Source organism: Marmota monax, unplaced genomic scaffold (assembly GCF_021218885.2).
Source record: "Marmota monax isolate L192 unplaced genomic scaffold, Marmota_monax_Labrador192_F-V1.1 WCK01_AAM20220418_F8-fsc00064, whole genome shotgun sequence".
Lineage (NCBI taxonomy): Eukaryota > Metazoa > Chordata > Mammalia > Rodentia > Sciuridae > Marmota > Marmota monax.
The window spans coordinates 6,719,362-6,739,712 of NW_026694542.1; the positions used below are offsets into that span (position 1 = coordinate 6,719,362).

General features: G+C 46.4%; 1 pseudogene; it reads left to right on the forward strand.

The window, feature by feature from the left end:
• The first annotated feature begins 6,825 nt into the window (after window positions 1–6,825).
• LOC124076431 (protein S100-A10-like) lies at window positions 6,826–20,351 on the forward strand (annotated as a pseudogene).

The following is a 20,351-nucleotide window of genomic DNA, read 5'->3' on the forward strand; positions in this document are numbered from 1 at the left end:
CTCTGTGTAGTTAGATAGCAAATGTCCCATGAAGATTCACATGTGGAAGGCTGGTTCCCAGGCAGCAAGGATCAGAAGTGGGGCTTCCAGGAAATGATTGGATCCTCAGTGAAGTAGCACCCCCTTTGTCAACTGAAAAATCTTAACTGGGCCCCTCCAGAAATCTTCACCATGGCTGATTTTAGGACTGTCAGCAAAAGGGTCTCTACAAAAGAGTTCAATGTAGATAATCTTCCTATTTTCGTGTCACCCTGTTTGCTTGGCCACTGGCCGGGAAGATACCAGCACTCTAGGTGCTGGACACCCCCTTACTAGTTTTCACAAACATATCCAGTATAGTACTTTGAAGAAATGTGCAAACAAGGCCTCTGGCCTTGAGCTGGGCTTCACAGAGATGTCTACATTTTTAAGATAAGTTACATTTGGGCTCCATGGTAACAGCTGGCAGGGGGAGGAAAGAAAGGGGAGCAGAAGCTCTCCCCTTCTCAGGTGTTGTCCTTGAAGAGTTAACTTGCCCAGAACAGTGAACGAAAAAGCTGCTTTTATGTGAACTTCTGCAGACTGTGAACTTCTGAGCCCCTCCCCTTACATGCTGGGTATAAAACTCTGAAACTCCCTGAACTCGGGGTTCAAGGGGATTGATTGATTACAGCAAAGGCTGTACCCTCTGAACCTGGCTGCAGCCAAAATAAAACTGTTTCCTGCTGTCTTTGGTGCCTTGCCTCGTTTGTCCCTACAACATCAGGGCTCTAACGACATTGAAGGATTAATCCATTTGTTGGATGAATAATTTTTGGAGGGTAGGGGGTGCTGGGAATTGAACCCAGGGGTGCTCTATCACTGAGCCACACCAACCCCTAGCTCTTTTTATTGTTTAAGACAGGGTCTGGCTAAGTTGCCTAGGCTGGCCTCGAACTTGTGATTCTCCTGCTTGAGGGGTGGGGGGCAGTCACTGGGATTATATGCCTGCACCACAACATCCTGCCTGGATTCATCATTTGAATGGACCACTGGAAGGTGGTGGAAACAGATGGGCATGGTTGGAGGAAGTGTGTCACTACAAGCACACACCGCGGGACTATGTCTCGCCCCTGGTCTCTCTCCTATCTCCTCGTTCTTTCCTCTCTCTTCTCTGTCCCCTCTCTCTCCTCCCCAGCTGATGTGAGCTGAGCAGCTTTGCTCTCTCATGGCCTTCTGCCTTGGAGCCAGCAATCCTGGACAAAAACCTCTGAAGTCTTGAGCCCACTTCTTCTGACTAGCTAGACCTGAACTTCACCCACGATCTCCAGGGAAGGCCTGCCATGCCTCCTCGGGAGTGAATTTCAATTTGTCCAAAACAACTGAGGCAGCTCCTGTCTCTTGCCAAATGATTGGCTAGGGAAGGGCAGGGGAAGCAATTCCAGCCAGTGAAATGTGTGTGTGGGTGGGGGGTTGTGTTCATCTTTAAAGGGAGAGGAAAGACAGGGAAGTGCCTGCTGCCTGGCTCTCGCTGGGCCTGATGTCTCCTCCCTGCAACAACAGAACCTGCCTCTGTGCCCACAGGAGCCAGCGAGAGCCAGGCAGCAGGTAGAGGGGACAAGGGAGCACCAGCATCCTCCCTTCAGGCTTCTCCATGAGTGCCCCATTTGAGCAGGGTTTTCACCATTTTGATGGCAGACCCCTCAAACATGTGCCTTTTTGCTGGGCATGCTTGGGAGACTGAGTCAGGAGAATTGCAAGTTCAAAGCCAGCCTCAGCAATTTTGTGAGGCCCTAAGCAACTCACTGAGACCTCATCTCAAAATAAAAAATATAAAAAGGGCTGGGGATGTGGCTCGGTGGTTAAGCACCCCTGGGTTCAATGCCTGGTACCCTTCCTTCCCCTCAAAGAAAGGTGTGCCTTTCTTCAGTGCTCTCTTTTGCTCTGCTACTCCCCACCTGTGGCCCTCAGGACCCTCTGTGGACTCTGAGCATCTTTGCACAGCTACTGTTCCACGTGCTCTTCAAAGTCACCCTGTCCCCGCCCTTGCGGGTGCAGGCTTCACAGGAACATTCTGTTTTCAACCTGACAGGAAGGAAGCCTCCGTGAAGCTCCACAGAACAGAACCACCTGTTCTGAATGCTGGGTGGGAAGTGGTTAAACCAGGCTTGTGCAGGGTGGTGAGGAAGGAGCTGGTGGCTCCCTGCACAGCCCAGAGAACTTTTCATTGTCAATCAACTGGGAGGTTGTTCTCCTCCTGCCCTACGACAGGGCGGTCTACACAGCCTCTTCTGTGGCTGGGAGTGGAAACAAAGCTGAGAGAAAAGCAGGCTGGCAAGAGAAGACATTTCAGCACAGTGACCAGGCAGGTTAGGAGGAGCAGCCCCCCGAGGGTCTAAGGCTCTGCACCCTGGCAAAGCCTCCATTGCAAGGCATTGAAGCCCGTCTGCTGTGCTCTTCTTGCTCAGTGTAGACCAGCTGGGGTCAGAGGAGAAGGTCTAGGGATAACAGAGCCAGGGTAACCAAGGACAAAGGGACCCCAAAAGCCAGGCTCCCATGGTGAGGCAGGGATGGTTGTTTCTGAGGACAGGTTTGCAATTGAGACCCAACTGCCTTCCTGGTTACTAGCAGTTATACTCTATTATAGTCTTTGTTCAGGATCTTAAAGTCACCAGGTCCCCCAAGCAAGACTCATCAGTTATCTTTTGGCCATCCTCTTTTCCTCTCTCACCCTCCATCCAGTCACCAATTCCTGCCTGTGAAACACACACACACACACACACACACAAATATGCAATATACACAAATGCACGTGCACTCATTTAAACACAAACACACACATATGTGCACATAGTATGCACATAGATACATGTACCAAAGATCCATGTGTATACACAATTATACATAAACACAAGTGCACACTTAAAAAAATACACATGTGCAAAAGCACATGAAGATATTTGCATGCAAATATGCATATAGATATATAGATATATACACACACATATGCATATATACACACATGCAAACACACCTCAAGGCACACACTGTAATCCCCTGAGATACTGGTTAGAAATGAAGCTTCTTTGATTTCAGCCCCACTGGCCTGGAGGACTGAGAAGCTGAAGGGGAAATCTAAATCTTAGTCTGTTCCTGCTGCTATCATAAAAACAAAACAAACAAACAAACAACAACAACAACAACAACAAAAAAAAAAACAACCTGAATGGACAATTGATAAAGAGAAATTTAACTGAGCATAGTGGCACACACCTGTAATCCCAGCGACTCAGGAGGCTGAGCCAGGAGGATTGCAAGTTGGAAGCCAGCCTCAGCAATTTAATGAAGCCCTGTCTCAAAATAAATAAATAGGGATGGGGATGGAGCTCAGTGATAAAGCACCCCTGGGTTTAATCCCCCAAACTAGGGGCAGGGGAATAAAAGAGGGAGAGAGAGAGAGAGAGAAGGGGAGAGAGAAAGAGCGAATTTATTTCTCACTGTTCACATCACCAGCAGGGGTGGTATCTGGCAAGAGCTGCTCTCAGCTCTCAAGGTGGCACCTTGGTTCTGCGTCCTCTGGAAGGGAGGAGCGTGGTCCCACATGGCAGAGGGACTGAGGGCAAGGAGTGCTCCCTTCAGCCTTTCCCAGGGTGCTAACCTGATTCCTGAGTGTGGAACCCTGATGGCCTAACCCCCTCCTAGGACATGCCTCTTACGGCCACTGCACATGAGTTTTGAGAGGGACATCGCCATCAAACCAGAGCAAAACCTTTCATTTCAAAGCCCTAGAGCTGCTCCTGCCCCACACTGCAAGCCTCACCGGTAAACTGGGCTCTGGACAGGCTGGCATTTCCACTTTCCATTCCAAGCCACCAGCTGTGACTCGCCTCCCTGGCTTCAAAACACCTATTGGTCCTGCCATCGGTGGCCTTGTCCTGCTGGAACCTGACAGCGCGGCGCCTCTGGCAGCCCCTTTCTCTTCCTTACAATGCAGACTGTAGCTCTGGCTCCTAAGGCCACTGGAGAGGCCCCAGCTGCTCGCAACTCTACCCCCATCAGGTTTTGGCTTCTTGGGGAACCTGCTGATGTCACTTGACTGATAAAAGAGGATCCAGTGAACCGGAAGAGCAGTGCCGAGTCTCACCCCATGCCAACACAGCATAGGTAGCCCTGGGTGGGAACGTCTCCCCGACCCCATACAACGCAGGTGTCATCACCACCACCACCCCCCGCCAGCCTCTCTGGACATGAGAATCCAGTGGATCCCACAAAGGCAAGGTCCCTGCCCGTCAGCACCTAAGGCAGAAGGTCCCATGCTTCAGATACTGGAGAGTCCCCAGGACCTTCACGGGTCCCTAGCTCTGCCCAGCAACCAGCACACATCCTCTAGGCTTCAGAACCAGCTGTGCACTGGATGCCAGGGAACAAGAATGGGAAGGCGATGGGACTGGCCCCATGGAGCTGGAGAGAGCCCAGGGGGGCCCTTCAGGTTACCAACAGACTGGCTGCTTAGTTGTGGCTGGAGGAGACCTCACCAGCCCCTGTGGGACGGGGCGACCCTTCTTGTGCACAGAATGGTGGTTGGGCCAGAGTGCCAAAGGGATCTTTCCAAGGACCACACAGGGACCTCTCAGGAACCAAAAAAAGCCCAGACTGAACCCCTGTCTGAGGCTCCCAGGATGTTTTTTACTTTCTTTTTGTGATGCTGGAGATCAAACCCATGGTCTCGTGCATGCGAGGCACTCTACCACTACCTATATCCCCAGTCTTCCAGGGTGCTTTTTTAAAGTCAAGAAATACCAATCAATCAATCAATAAATAAATAAATAAAAGCTGGGCTGGGTTTGGCCATGCACACCTGCAATGCCAACAACTCAGGAGGCTGAGGCAAGAGGCTCTCAAGTTCCCGGCCAATCTCAGCAATTTAGAGAGAACCTGTCTCAAAATAAAAAAAAATAAGGGCTGGGCATGGTGATGCACACCTGTAATCCCAGTGGCTGGGGAGGCTGAGACAGGAGAATGGTGAGTTCAAAGTCAGCCTCAGCAAAAAGTGAGGTACTAAACAACTCAGTGAGACCCTGTTTCTAAATAAAATACAAAATAGGGCTGGGGATGTGGCTCAGTGGTCAAGTACCCAGAGTTCAATTCCAGTATCTAAATTAAAAAATAATAATAAAAATTAAAATTTTAAAAAATAAAAATAAAAAGGGCTGGGGATGTGGCTCAGTGATTAGGCATCCCTGGGGTCAATCCTTGGCACCAAAAATAAAAAGGGCTGGGAATGTAGCACAATGATAAAGCTCAGTGATAAATTAGTAATTTGATGCATATGCACAAAATGAAATATTTTAATCCTCTGCCCAGAAAAGTATAATCATTGATGTAGTTTTGAGTGATGCAGAATGCCAAAGGTTATTAACTTTGCATTTGCAGTAAGTCAGAATATTATAGTAATTATGGCTTACTGGTAACTGTGTGTCACTGTGTATCAGTTTTCTGTGGATGCTATAACAAATTACCATAACTGAGTGGCTCAAAGCCACAGAAATTTATTCTCTCACAGTTCTGGAGGCCAGAAGTGTGAAACCCATTTTTACTCAGCTGGGGCTCCTGGGGGAATCCGTTGCTTGCCTCTTTCAGCTTCTGTTGGCTCCTGGCTCCTCAGCATCACTCAGCATCACTCCAGTCTCTGCCCAAGTGGCTACATCACCTTCACCTCTTCCATGATAACACTCTAGAGGCCTTCTTCTTAGAAGAAGATTTATGGTGGCATTCAGGGTCCACCAGGGAATGCAGGACAATCTTCTCTTCTGAAAACTCTTCACTTGATCATATCTTTTGCCATCTAAGGTAACATTTACAGGTCCGAGGAATTAGGGCCCTTTCTTTCTGCCTATCCTTTTGTAAATCTGAGGGCTCTGCCAAAGGGCACTCCTGCAAACCCACACACTCTGGTAATCTGTAGACTTAATTCCATTCACTCATTTATCTATGGCACTGGTGATTGAACCCAAGGGCACTTTACCATTAAGCTACATCCTCAGCCCTTTTTATATATTTTTTTAATTTTGAGATAAGATGTTGCTAAGTCGCTGAAGCTGACCTCAGACTCATGATCCTCCTGCCTCAGCCCCCCAAGCTGCTGGGGTTACAAGTGTACACCAACAAGTCTGGCTGTAGACTTAACTCTCTTTAAAAAAGAAAACAGTGCTACCCACAGGTGGTGCAGGCCTATAATCCCAGTAGCTTGGGAGGTTGAAACAGGAGGATCACAAGTTCAAAGGTAGTCCCAGCAATTTAGCAAGGCCCTAGCTCAAAATAAAAAAATAAAAAGGGCTGGGGATGTGGCTTTAGGGTTAAGCACCCTGGGTACAATCCTTTGTACAAAAAAAAGAAAGAAAGAACAATTGTAACAGGGTTCACTTGATACTTTGACTATATCCCTTGTTGCTTTGAAACCTTTTTTTTTTCTTTTTACCAAACTTCTCCTTCCTGATCTTCTTTTCCCTAACCTTCTTTCTAATCTTCTATTCCCTGATCTTCTCCTTCCTGATCTCTCCTCATTAATCTCATTTTCTCTGAATCACCTCTCAAAAAAACCCCTGTTCCTGTGATGGGCAGAGTCACAGCCTTTGGGACAGGAGTCCCCTGTGTTTCTCCTTTGCTAGCAAAGCGATAAACCTTCTTTGTCCTTTTTCTCAAAACCATGTCCTCGTTATTGGATCGGCATCAGGGACAAGGACAGAGCTTTTGGCAACAAATCTGGCACCCCAGGTGAGACCCAAGAGCAGTCCGCGCTCCAGCTTTCCTGGGCAGGTCTGGCTTTCCAACCGGCCCCCACTTCTATGCTGAGGATTCAAGGTGCAGATGAGTCTGTGGGGAGCCAACTGCAGGAGAGACTGTGAGTTTGCCCAGGATGAACCAGAGGAGCTGTTCCTGTGAGTTAAGGGAGGGACTGAGTGTCCATCCCAGCAGCTGAGGAAGCTCTGTTTGCTTTGGGAACTCCCACTTTCTCTCCCTGAACTGACACGTTGCTCTCAATTTCTCCATTTTGAGAAAAAGGAAACTGAACTCAGGAAAGATGTGACAGCTTTGGCTATTGGGTAAGCTCCCCCGGTATACACATCTGGTTCCCCTTTGTGGGAACATCTGGTCCCTTTTCTTGGGGACATCTGTGGTGCTACTGGTGTAAAAGTCACGGTTAAGCACGAATTCGCAGCTTGGGGTTTTCCCCTCTCTAGTCTGTCTCTAATTTTAAAGTTTCCGTCTGTTGACCATGATTTGGGAATCCCCTCAGGTTGTCTGCTACATTGTATCTGCTACTGCCCCTTTTAAGGAGTGGCCAGTGCTGCATTGATTCTATGGGTAGTCTCTTGGGAAAGATCTTGACTGGTTAATTTTAAAGGTTCCTGTCTGTTGGCCATGGGTTTGGGGCTACCTTCTGGTTGTCTCTCTGTGTTTCTTTTTGTATAATCTTGCAGTTGGAATTGGTCTGTCAAAGGTAAAGTAAGCGGAAGAAATTCGTACATGCAGGTCTGTCCCTTTTAAAGATTGGCGTCTGTCAGTTCTAGTTTCAATGATCCACTCTTGTCTGTTACTGGCCCTTTAAGAAATGAGCCAGGCTGCGTTGATCTTCCCAGGAGTCTCCTGAGTAGAGAGATCTTGCCTGTGGGCCACCTATAGGTATAAGCCTAAGAGAAAGAGGGTTTGCTGTTACACAGTCTGGCCTTTAAATGATATTTCTGGATCACAATGCACAATCTTGACACTGAAGTTGGTGTGTCAGAGGTCAAGTATATGGAAGAGAGTCGCTATGTACAGGCATTTATGCAGTTGCGTGATAAGGGGTCTGATGTCAGGAGCTAAGCTGAAGGTGCCCAAAGGCACTGCCTGTGGTGTGCAAGGATAGCAGGACACCAGAAGAAAGGGGTCTAAAGATTTAAATCCCTTCAACCCAGTGCTGGCGCTCCCAGCACCATTTCTCATCTTGGCCCCAGGCTGTCACAGATCATCTCACTGTGGTCCAGGACACCAGCCCTAAATTGGAAAAAAAAAAAATCCTAGAAAAGCTTCCTGGGATGTAGAAAAATGGCTAAAGAAAACCTGGCCTCTGCCCTGTCTTCCAGCCCCTTTGACCTCTGGGGGGTGGAGCCTGCTGGCCACAAAGGATGTGGCAGTAGGATCCAGCACTGTCCGTTTATGACCTGGGGACAGGAATAGTCTCCCCTTTTAAGATCTGACAGGAGACCCCATTTGGCCAGGGGATAGTCATCACTGATGCAAAGCAATTTTGCTATAATAGTATCCCATCAAACTAAATGCCTAGGGAGACTGGCCAAATAAATAACTGCACCCAGAGAAGAAAGAGACAGAAACTAGGGCCAACCTGTGTTTTGTAGGCAGCCTCTGCAAAGGGCTTTTCAAGGAAGCCTAAAGAAAAGGGGTGGAAAGAGCCTCCTCCTTTACATATCAATATGCCTAGTATAAGAAAAGGCCCCAAAGGAGCCTCTAGGTACAACTGACAGTGGGGAATGCACTTAAGTTGATGGCATTGTGATAATGAAAATGGAGACAGGTCAGACTCAAAAAAAAAAAAAAAATCCTGTGTGCCAATCCCTTGAATGCAACCTGGGAGAAAAAAGATTAAGGCACACTTTGTTTGTTTGTTTGTTTGTTTTGTATATGCTAGATTGTCCAACCCTCTCCTGGGATGAAATTTGTTGTATAAGTTAAACACACAGATAACATTCCTAAGGTCTGTTTCAGAATGTAAATTTAAGAAAGGTTCTGAAACTAGAAAAGATAAAAGAAAGTTATAGGTATGGAAATATATTTTATTTATTTATTTCTTTTTTAAGATTTATTTATTACATAGGTGACAACAGTGGAGTGCATTTCCATTCATAAGGAAATATATTTTAGTACAGAAAATTACAAGGTAAAAGAAATGTTTCTGGATGAGAAAGTATTTTGTCTGGTAAAGTAATATTCTTGTGCTAAAGTCCAAGATGAAAGAAGACATAACTAAGGATGTGAAGGAGTTGTGAATGTTTAAGCAAGTTGCAGAAGGTTTGAGGAAGGTAAATCTCAAAAAGTTTGTGTTTGATTAAATTGGCCATAATTAGAACAGTTAAAGTTATTTGAACTTTAATGTACTGCTATAAAGCAAAGTCTGAAACATTGATCTGCTTTTATCTATGGATAATTTTCTTGTATTCATCAGGCTTTATTACTTGGGGAAACTGTCTTAAAGGAATTGTTTGGGGCTGGGTTGTGGCTCAATGGTAGAGCACTTGCCTAGCATGTGTAAGGTGCTGGGTTCAATCCTCAGAATCAAATAAATAAATAAATTAAATAAAGGTATTGTGTTCATCTACAACTAAAAAAGAGAAAAAGGAATTGAATTGTACCTGTTTTAAAGTCATGTGATTATTTTGTAACTGATTGAACCACAGTAATTTAGGTTTTTAACAATATAGTTGAAATCCAAAATGTGTCTGAGTAGGTATATGTATGCATCTGAGAACTATCTGTCTAAGCCTTGCCTAAATATTATGTAAAAGTTTATAAAATGAAAGTTTATGTAAGTTTACTGGCAAGATAACCAATAAGTGCTCTCTTTTATACAGTGTATCTGAAATAGAAGGGCCACACTGTCATTTAAAGACCTGTCTTATATCTGATTGCTGTGACTAAGTCAATTTTCAATGATTAACACTGTTTCCTAAATGTATAAGAGATTTAAGGCTATCCTTTGATTTTTGTTAACCCATTATTACCGTACACTCTGGATTCTAAATTGTACTTTAAAAACTCAACTTAATTAAATGTAAAACTTAGGAGAGCATTTTGCCAAGTTGGTGTTATCCAAACTAAAATTATGTGCAGCAAACATCTTGGATTTGTATAAAAATGACAAATCTAGTTGGTATTTATTCATGTATTTGTTGTTTTATAGCTGGATAAAGTAACCTGTTGTCAATAAGTTACATATACAATTTTGTGTTTCTCTTCACACTGGAATTGGAATTTAAATGCATTTTTGGAAGATAATAAGGAGATCCTGATCTGTTTAAAGGTGTCATATTAAACATGGAAGCATTTTGCCACTGTTTCCACAAAAAAAAAAAAAAAAAAAAAAAAAAAAAAAGCTAAAAATCTCTCTTAGCCTGTCTTTGATTCAAGTTTCAGGTGTAATATTGTATTGTGTTGATTGTGAAGAGCCCCACCTTCCCTGAGATAAGACTCTGCCTCCCACCTCAACCCATGGTAAAATGGCTCTGAAACAGGCTGGAGCCTATTCAAAGTTGTGTTCAAAAGATTGATTTTTATTGTAAAGATTACTGTGATCTCAAATGGGAGAAATAATGTATAATTAAGTACAGTTTCAAGATTTTTCTTTGTTCATAGCTATTACATAAGCTGAATGTAATTTCATTTTGTATTTTCCTTGTAACTTTATAATTGTTGCCTGTTAGTGGTTTGCAGAGGTACTGCTTTTAAAAACAAAACAAAACCAACCTGGGTTAATTTGAGATAATAAGCTATCACCTACTGGATAGATACTATATAATGCTGGCTCCCAGTACTAATACTGACCACAATTAAATGAAAGGGGTACCTGTAAAATTATAGATATTGAAGTTATAACATGTTATTCCCTCTTTAAACCTGATTAAACTGGCCTGCTGGGTGTTTAAAACCAAAAACTTGGAGACCAAAGTCAAGGAAGTAAAAGAGCCAAGGAAAAAGCAGCCAACATTTTGGCCCTTGCCCTTTAAGGTCAGCCAGGACCTGGAGAATGACAGGAGCCCTTTCTGGGCCCTGCAACTCTAGTAAGTCACCCAATCTTCTAATCAGGGAGATCAAGAAGACCCAAGAGAACAGGAAGCCAACCAGTGCACATTCTGCAAAGAGGAGGATCATTGGAGATGAAAATGTCCCTGATGCTTCCAAGAGAAGCCACATTTGGTCAGCCAGACCCCAACCCATCCTAGCAAGTGACATCACTGATAGAGGAAAGCTAAAGGAATCAGGAGGCTTCACATGTGTTCCCAAGAGTGATCTCTAAGGAATCTCAGCTGACTCTTAAGAATAGATAGGAACAAGTTCAGTTTTGACCAACTTGGTCTTAAACATCTGGCAGAACAGTATAGCCTAAAAGCACAATCCTACCTGGACATTTAAAAGGAAAAACAATGGATTTTTAAAAATGTGACTTAAGATGAACACTTGAGTCAGCACTACCAAAAGTAAGTAAAGCTGGAGGCTATAAAGGATGGGTTCTTGTGTGAGAATGAATAATAGTAATGATCACAAGAGTCCCAAATTTGTCCTGAGTTAATTTGAGTCTGATTTCATAGACCTACAAATCTTCCTAACCTCCTACATTGATGAACTTGAGCTGATTTTCACTGATGGGATTATGAGTTACTGTCCTCATGGTTTTCAGAAACTGGCTGAAATACTAATTTTTTTTTCTAATGATTTACAAAAAATTAATACTTTGATCTTTATTGTTGTATTAGCATGATTCCTGAACTACACAGGCCCTTGTCCAGTCACCTGTCATCTGCCACTCTGATGCTGAATGCCCTTAACTGTCCACACCCCACCTGATGGAGAACAGGACTTTGGGTTACTTCCCCCATCTTCATCCCCTTTCAGCAGGAAGTAGCTTGGATATGTTATCGTCCACTGTCCATAGAAATGGAAGCTAGAAATTGACAGTGGGGAAATGTAACAGGGCTTCACTTGATGCTTTGACTATATCCCTTGTTGCTTTGAAACTTCTCCCCCAACCTTCTCCTCCCTGATCTTCTTTTCTCTAACCTCCTTCCTAATCTTCTTTTCCTTGATCTTCTCCTTCCTGATCTCTCCTCACTAATCTCATTTTCTCTGAGTCACCTCTTTAAAAGCCCCCTGTTCCTGCCGATAGGCAAAATCACAGCCTTTGGGACAGAAGTCCCCTGTGTTTCTCCTTTGCTAGCAAAGCAATAAATCATTTATTTCTTTTTTCTCAAAACCGTGTCCTGTTTATTAGATTGGCATTGGGACAGAGCTTTCGTCAACACCTCCAGAGCAGTTACAAGCAGCATTTTATTCCCTTATGTGCAGGGTGCCTCCTCCGTTCTCCCTGGCTGAGGACTGCTGGTGTACAGTCTTTCTGGATGTCGCCTAGGTTTGACTCTCTCCTATGGGGTCCCCACTTCTCTGTGATCTCTTGGGATGAGTGCACGTATGTGGTTTATCTTTGCTGGTCAGATCAGCCTCCTTTCCCTCACCTCCTGTTTGGGAAGGGGTTGAGACTATTACATTCAGGTGTGAGCCGCTCCTAACCATCGTCCCCTTTTCCCTTTGGCTGTTTTCTTTTTATATCCACAGCAATTTTATTTTTTTTTAATATTTATTTATTTATTTTTCGGTGGACACAACATCTTTGTTTGTATGTGGTGCTGAGGATCGAACCCGGGCTGCACGCATGCCAGGCGAGCGCGCTACTGCTTGAGCCACATCCCCAGCCCCACAGCAATTTTATATTTAAAGCTAAATGCTGTATTTTGAAAATGGGCCACTGCACTTTTTATTTGTCACACTTACTCAATATAAATATTTTGAAGACTTAAGAAACACACATTACCAGGGCTGGGGGTATAGCTCAGTTGGTAGAGTGCTTGCCTCATATGCACAAGGCCCTGGGTTCAAAATCCCCAGCACCACAAAAAAAAAAAAAAGAAAAAAGAAAGAAAGAAAGGAAGGAAGGAAGAAAGAAAGAAAAAGAAAAGAAACACATTACTTAAGAATTGTGCTTGACAGGAGGATGGCAAGTTCAAGGACAGCCTCAGCAACTTTGCCAGACACTGTCTCAAAATAAAAAAAAATAAAAAGGGCTGGGAATGTGGCTCAGTGGTTAAGAGCCCCTGGGTTTCAATATCAAAAAATAAAAAGATTTTGCCTGCAGCTGGGGTGTGGTAGCGCATGCCTGTATAATCCAGATACACAGCAGAATGAAGCAGGAAGCAGGAGGATGGCAAGTTCAAGGCCTCGGGATGTTATCAGATTCCCAGGTTAGAGACCTGAGTCTGGGGATCCATCAAATCAGGTGGGCCACTCACCCCAAAACCAAACAGAAAAGGTAATGCTGAAAAGCACTAGAGGTGCTATAGTCAACGTAGCTGCACCAGGAAGGCAAGAGGACCCAGGTTCCTCGCTGTCTTTGAGGGGCTGACAGTGACTTTGAAGTCTCACAGAAAGGAGAATGAGGGCAAGGATGGGGGGCTTTCACAGATGCCAAAGCAGGCGATCTTGATCAGACGTGGTCTGTCCATCATCTCAGGATTGGCTGGGTGGGGCCCTGTTCCAAATAAGAAAGTTGCTCTTGCCTGGGGTGTAGCTTTGACTCATCACAAGACGTTGATCAGATCAGTCCTTGTTCAGGGACTCCAAGGTGCCTGGGAGCAAAGAAGATGAATGTGAAATGGAGGCAGAGATGCCAAGTCTTTAATCCTGCTTTCAGCCACCTGTCAGACATTTGCAGCCAAAAGGGAAGAGTCTAAGTCCTTGTTACAGGAATGGAGCTCAGTGGTAGAGCACCAGTCAGTACAGAATTGAGAATAGAGTTGAGGGGGGGACTGTGCCTGGGAGCCAAGTGTGGATTTGACTGTAGTCTCAGCACTTGGGAGGCTGAGTCAGGAAGATCTCCCCTCCCCACTCCCCTGCGCACTGGGATTGAACCCAGGGGTACTTAACCCCTAGGTTAACCACTTAGCCACATCCCCAGCCCTTTTTATTTTTATTTTTAGACAGGGTCTTGCTGAGGCTGGCTTTGAACTTGCTATCCCCATGCCTCAGACTCCCAAGTCCCTGGGATGACAGGGGTGTGCCACCACACCTGGCCAGGATGATCTTTTGAGTCCAGAAGTTGGAGACGAGCCTGGGCAACATAGCAAGACCCCATCTCTTAAGTTAAAGGAAGAGAATGGGGCCTGAAAATTAGAAGCAATAAACTATATTAGTCAGTATCATTACCATCATCATCGTTATAACTATCCAGGTTGAAAAGCACAAGTTAGATAACTGAATGAAATCACAAAACACAGCAAAGACAGGATGCAGAAATATAGTCTATCGCACCCTGGTCTATCTCTTAGGCCATAAATAAGCTGGTGGAACTCACTGGATTCTTTCCCTTCTTTGTTTTTGTACCATCTAAATCCGGTTCCTTTGTTTCACATGCTCAGAGAGAGCTGGAGAAAAACACTTCTGCCTGCTGTTCTTTTCTGTGGATGCTGGTCTTAAAATGAAGTTACCTCTGGCTGCTCCTGAATTTTGAAGAAAGCAAAGCTATTTCTTCCACTCAGACCCTGCCCCTGGTGTGTGTAAGGCTTCAACTTGGACTGAACCCCTCCCTCTCTTGTCTAGGGCCATTACCTGGCCAGATCCTTCGGACCCTTCCTCAGACCCTTCCTCGGGCGGTGGCACTGGGAGGATATAGAGCTGCTGACATCTTGCAAGGCCACATGGGGTTGGGTCCCTGGCTCTGGCTTCTGGGGTCTTCAGGGACACCCTGGTTGCTGCCATTCTCTGGGGCTTTCCTTACTGCCCTTCCAGGGTGGGGCAGGAGTGGCAGTGGGTGGGGGGAGGCCTGCTTTGTTTCAAGTAGATCAATTTGACTTTCTGTCCAAAGGGTTCACTGGAGTCAAGAGAAAGGCCATCACCATCATGCTATCCATTATACGCACAGCCAGCCCCCTTGAGAAGGAGAAAGGTCTAGTGGCCGCCATAGGCTGCCAGGAACTATGAAACCTGTTTCTGCTTCCTACCTTGTTCTCTGAGCCACTTCCCTTAGGGTGACACCTTCTCTGCTTTGGTCGGGACATCAGGCTCCCTCTGCTTCTATACCAGTTCTGTGGGACCAGAAGGCTGGTCCCAGTTGAGACTGAGATGTGAATTTGGGGATGCAGAAAAAAAAAAAAGACTGAGTCTCAAAAGAGAGGTGCCTGTTGGAATGCAAAAGAAACAACTTGTCCCATGTCCTTGGCCCTCCTCCTTGGCCCCTGCCCTTGCCTGCAAAAGATACCATGATGCAAAGGCAAGGAAACTGACTCTACCCTGACTCCACCTCTAGTTGTTCAGCCCCTCATACTGTCACCCTAATTTTTTTATTTATTCTTGTGTGTGTGTGGGGGGGGCGGTCCTGGAGATCGAATGCTCAGCCACTCTACCACTGAGCCAGGTGACTCTGCTTTTTTTTTTTTTTTAACTTTTTTTTTACTTTTATTTTGAGACAGGGTCTTACTAGGTTGTTTAGGGCCTCATGTATTTGCTAAGGCTGGCCTCAAACTTGCAATCCTCCTGTCTCAGCCTCCTGCAGAGCTGGAATTACAGGTCTGTGCCACCAGGCCCAGTCCTAGCTACTGTCCCTCTAAATATTAACACGCCAGACCAAGAGGTTGCTGTTTCTCTCACTCTCAAGATGGCTCACATTCTCCCTTGAATATGTATCTGCTTTCTTAAATAAATCTGTCTCTGGAATATGCCAAAATTCTTTCCCATCACATATGCCAAGGACCCCACTTGTCCTGAGTCAAATCCTCCCTCTCCAGGAATTCTTCCAGTGACAAGAGCACTGATAGGAACAATCATGGTCCCTTCTTTACAGTAGGCCACTTTACAGTAGCCTGGCTCTCCACCTTGGCACATCAGATCACCATAAGTTAGTCATTTAAAGAAATTGACTTGGGGCTGGGGATGTGGCTCAAGCGGTAGCGCACTTGCCTGGCATGCGGGCGGCCCAGGTTCGATCCTCAGCACCACATACAAACAAAGATGTTGTGTACGCCGAAAATTAAAAAATAAAATTTAAAAAAAAATTAAAAAATAAAGAAATTGACTTAGCTGGTGTCTGGTGAGAGTTCAAGTTCCATAGCTGATACAGTCTGGGGAACCAAAAGTGCTGAACAGATACGGAATATCTAGAAATGGAAGCTACGGGATCCCGCGGCCTAGAAGCTTCACGGCTGTCCATATTGGACAGGGTAGTTAACTGTGCAATAAGCCCCCCCCCAAAAAAAAATAGTGGCACAAACGCAGTCAAATCTAATTTCCATTCACATAACCAGGTAGCTCCAGTCCCACCAGTACAAGTTTGCTCTGTGCCACACAGTTCTTCAAATGCCCAGGCTCTGTTGTCTTCAGTGCCTTGCTTCTGAGACCGTCTTAGATGTTGACAACCAGCAATCAAAAACCAAAAGCCGAAGGACCATTTCTGTGGGACGGTTTTTATAGTTTGGGAAGGGCCTGGGAAAACAGTCACATTTCCTGGGCTGAACTCAGTCTCGTGACCACATGTCACTGCTAGGAAGCTGGGAATAGAGTATGGCTGCACAGAAGGAAGAAGAGACCAGTTTGGAGAGCAGATAGCCATCCCCGCCACATCATCAATTGTGGGCCACAGATGTGAGGGTCTCCTGTGATCAGTGTCCACGCTCCCAAGTTCCAGCCCCTCCTGCCACCCTCCAAGGAGTGACTCCTAGGGAGCCTAGACATGAATACACCAGTTGTAGTCCACTTCTCCCTGGGGATGGTCACCATCCATGCTTCCCTCCTCACAGTGCTTCCTGAATTGTCCAGGACTATGGAGGCTCTCATCTTCACAGGGGATCCAGGCTAGCATTTGTGACCCTTGACCCTGACCCAAGACTGGGAGCCCCTCTAGGGTACCATGGCTAAGGACTTCAACCCAGATGAGCCCCACCCCATACCCCACTGCCTCCATATCTATACAGCCACCCTAAGAGCAGAGGACCCCTCATGAGTATGGTACCCACTCACCCAAGCCACTGATACCTGCATGGTGGAAGCACTCTGTCCATGAAAGACGCTGCCACCTGAAGTCCAGTTCCTATTCCAGGTTGGGTAAGCATTGTCACCTGTCAACCATGTCCTTCACCAGCCAACAACCAATAACCAAAGAACTTCTCAACTATCTCAACTGGGAGGGGACCCAGAATAAAGCCGAAAGAGCTTTCTTTGGGACAGGTTGTCCCGACTCCCAATCTCTCCTCCACCACCAACTAGCAATTTCTTATCACTTCTTTGTCCCTCAGCACAGTGGGTGATAGTACCTTTGTGCAGGATTTGGTGACACAAATTCCCAGGCAGGGTTGGGTGTTCTGTAGTCACCTGCCATGCTCTCTACTACTATAATTGAGTTTTTTTTTTTTTTGGATACTGAGGATTGAGCCCAGTAGGGCTCAACCCCTGAGCCATATTCCCAGCCTTTTTAATATTTTATTTAGAGACAGGGTCTCATTAAGTTACTTAGGGCCTTGCTAAATTGCTGAAGCTGGCTTTGAACTCCTGATCCTCCTGCCTCAGCCTCCTGAGCCTTTGGGATTACTAGGGTGTGCCATCATGGCTGGCCCAATCAGGTGTCCTTTGTTGCTGCAAGTGTGGCACCTTAGAACTTGGGGGTGACAACCTAACTCTTTTTAAAATTTTTTTAATTAGTTATACATGACAGTAGAATGCATTTATGCACTTTGATATACGTAGATGGGATATAATTTCTCATTTTTCTGAGTGTACATGTTGCAGAATCACATTGGTCATGCAGTCACATATATACATAAAGTAATAATGTTTGTTTCATTGTACTATCCTTCCTATCCCCATATTCCCTCCCCTCCCTTCATTCCCTCTACCTAATCTAAGGTAACTCTATTCCTCTCTAGTGCTCCACACCCTTATTGTGAATTAGCATCTGCATGTTAAAGAAAACATTTGGCCTTTGGTTTCTTGGGGATTGGTTTATTTTGCTTAGCATGATATTCTCCATTCACTAGCAAATGCCATAGTTTCATTCTTCTTTAAAGTTGAGTATATTCCATTGGGGGAACATATACATATATATATCTCACATTTTCTTTATCCATACATCTATTGAAGGACACCTAGGTTGTTTCCATAGTTCAGCTATTGTGAATTGAGCTGTTATAAACACTGACATGGCTGCATCACTGTAGTATGCTGATTTTAAATCCTTTGGGTATAGGCCGAGGAGTGGGACAGCTGGGCCAAATGGTGGTTCCATTCCCAGCTTTCTGAGGAATCGTCATACTGCCTTCCATAGTGACAACCCAACTCTTGGGGCCAAGTTCTCGAGTGACAGCTCCCTGCCTCTCCACCCTGGAGGGGGCCCATCCTGCACTCTCCCTCCTCTGAATGCTTCTCCCTGAAACACCCATCCTGCCCTTTTCCTTTTGCCCCCCTCAACACAGCAGCTGGCACCCAAAAGTAGTGAGCGAGCTTCTCGGTGGGACAAGGAAGGGATTCGAGGACTCTCTGAGCCAGCCCTGAGTTCACTTAGGCCCCTTTCCTGTCAGACACTGGCCTGGAGCTGAAAGGGCTTTGCGCCCTCTGTCACCCCAGCTCCTGCAACTAGCCAGGGACTGTGGGTCAGGAAGCACAGGCCAGAGCCTGGCCCCCTCCTCCCCTGCTAACCCCCTGGAGCCCAGTCAAGGGGGGAATTCTCCACCAGCAGGGAAAAGCACTGGCGGCCAGGCTTCTTCCCGCCTTCCCCAGAGGACACTCATGGGGTCCAGCAGCCCCCGCCCACCTGCCCTCACCACATTCCTGCTGAGTGGGAGATTATTAGGAGCTGGCAGCACAACCCAGCTGCCCTAAGCTGCTTGCACGCCTTAGCAGCATGTTGTCACTCGCAGGAATGCCCAAGGAGGGAGGTTCGGATGGCAGGAGCCAGATTTGGTCTCCTGGCCTCCTGGCAGGGGCTGTGAGAGCCCCCACAGTTCCCAGCTCAGCCAGGTCTTCTGGTGCCGAAGGCCGGGGCAGGGAGGCACTGAAGTGCAGAGGCTGTTGAGGGTGGCAGCAGGCTAGATTGCCCTGCAGGGTGTTATGGGTTGAGCCGTTTGCCCCAAAATAATATGTGGAAGTCCCAACACCCAGCACTTCAGAACGTGATTTTATTTGGAAATAGGGTCCTTCAGATGTGGTTGGCCGAGGAGTGGTCAGGCTGCGGTGGAGAAGGTGCTTCATCCATCACGACTGGTGTCCCCATAGGAGGAGACACAGATACAAACACAGAGGGAGCACCTGGTGGAAACTGGAGGGGGGCAGAGATCTTTGGCCAATAGAAGCTGGAAGAGGCCAGGAAGCCTCCCTACACCAGTGACCTGCTGGCTGCCCACAGGTGCCCACAGTGTGGGCTTTGGCTTCAGATGGGCCCGAGCTCACCTGCTCAGTGAGGCCCTGCCCGTCTCCCTCCAGCTCCCCAAGGCAGTGTTTTCCTGCTGGGCCCTTCCCCAGCCCCTCCCCAGGTCCTTCTGAGTTGGCAGTGAGTCCACACAGCTGAAGAGGAGCATGGTGTCCTGTGAAGGGAAAGACACACCTGCTTTGAAACCCAGGTATCACACTTGCAGCCGTGTGGCTCTGAGCGAGTTCCACCCTGCATCTGTTCCCTCCTAGGCAAAGGCAGTGATCCTTGGCAGGGTGGGATGAAGTTGACTCATGTATTTAGTCAAGGTTGCAAGCAAACCCTGCAAAGCAGAGGCTCTTTCCCTGGGACCCACGGGCCAGCCTTGGAAGTTCTAGAAAGTGCTGAGCCTGGCAGGACAAGATTGTGTTTGCATACACTGCTCTGAGGACAGGGACCTTATCTCTGGATCTCAGACGGGTCCAGGACCCCATGCAGACCCCCATGTAAATCTGCCCCAAACCCCTTGGGTGCTCCCTTTAGCTCCTGCACACCTTACATCTTGCTGTGCATCTCATCTACCACAGGCCATGGTGACCTGTCCTCCACACAAGTCTCAGGTAGAAAGGGACTCTCACAGGTCCACCCTTGTGCCCTGTACCTGACCCAGAATTTGTTTGCAAAATAGATTATTTTTTTTTTAATATTTATTTTTTAGTTGTAGGTGGACACAATACCTTAATTTTATTTTTATGTGGTGCTGAGGTTCAACCCTAGCGTCCCATGTACTAGGCGAGCGCTCTACCGCTGAGCCACAACCCCAGCCCCACATCATAGAGTCTTCAGAGTGTTCCCTCTCGACTACCCCAGCCCTGCTTGCCAAGCGTCCTCGCTGCGCCTTCCAGCCAAGGCTGCGACAGAGCCCACCAGCAACCCCAGCACACCATGGAAACCACCATGTTTACATCTCACAGATTTGTCAGGGATAAAGGCTAATTAGCGAAGGAGGGAAAAGAACTTGCTGGATTTTAGAAACATCAAAAAGCTCCTCTGGCTGTGACAAAATAATGAAGCACCTGGACCAGCACCAAGATGGCAAGGCTGGCTTCCCGAGCTGCTGCTGGCTAATTGCACCCTCGACTATTTTGCAGTAAGCATAAGACAGAAGGGAAAGAAGTAA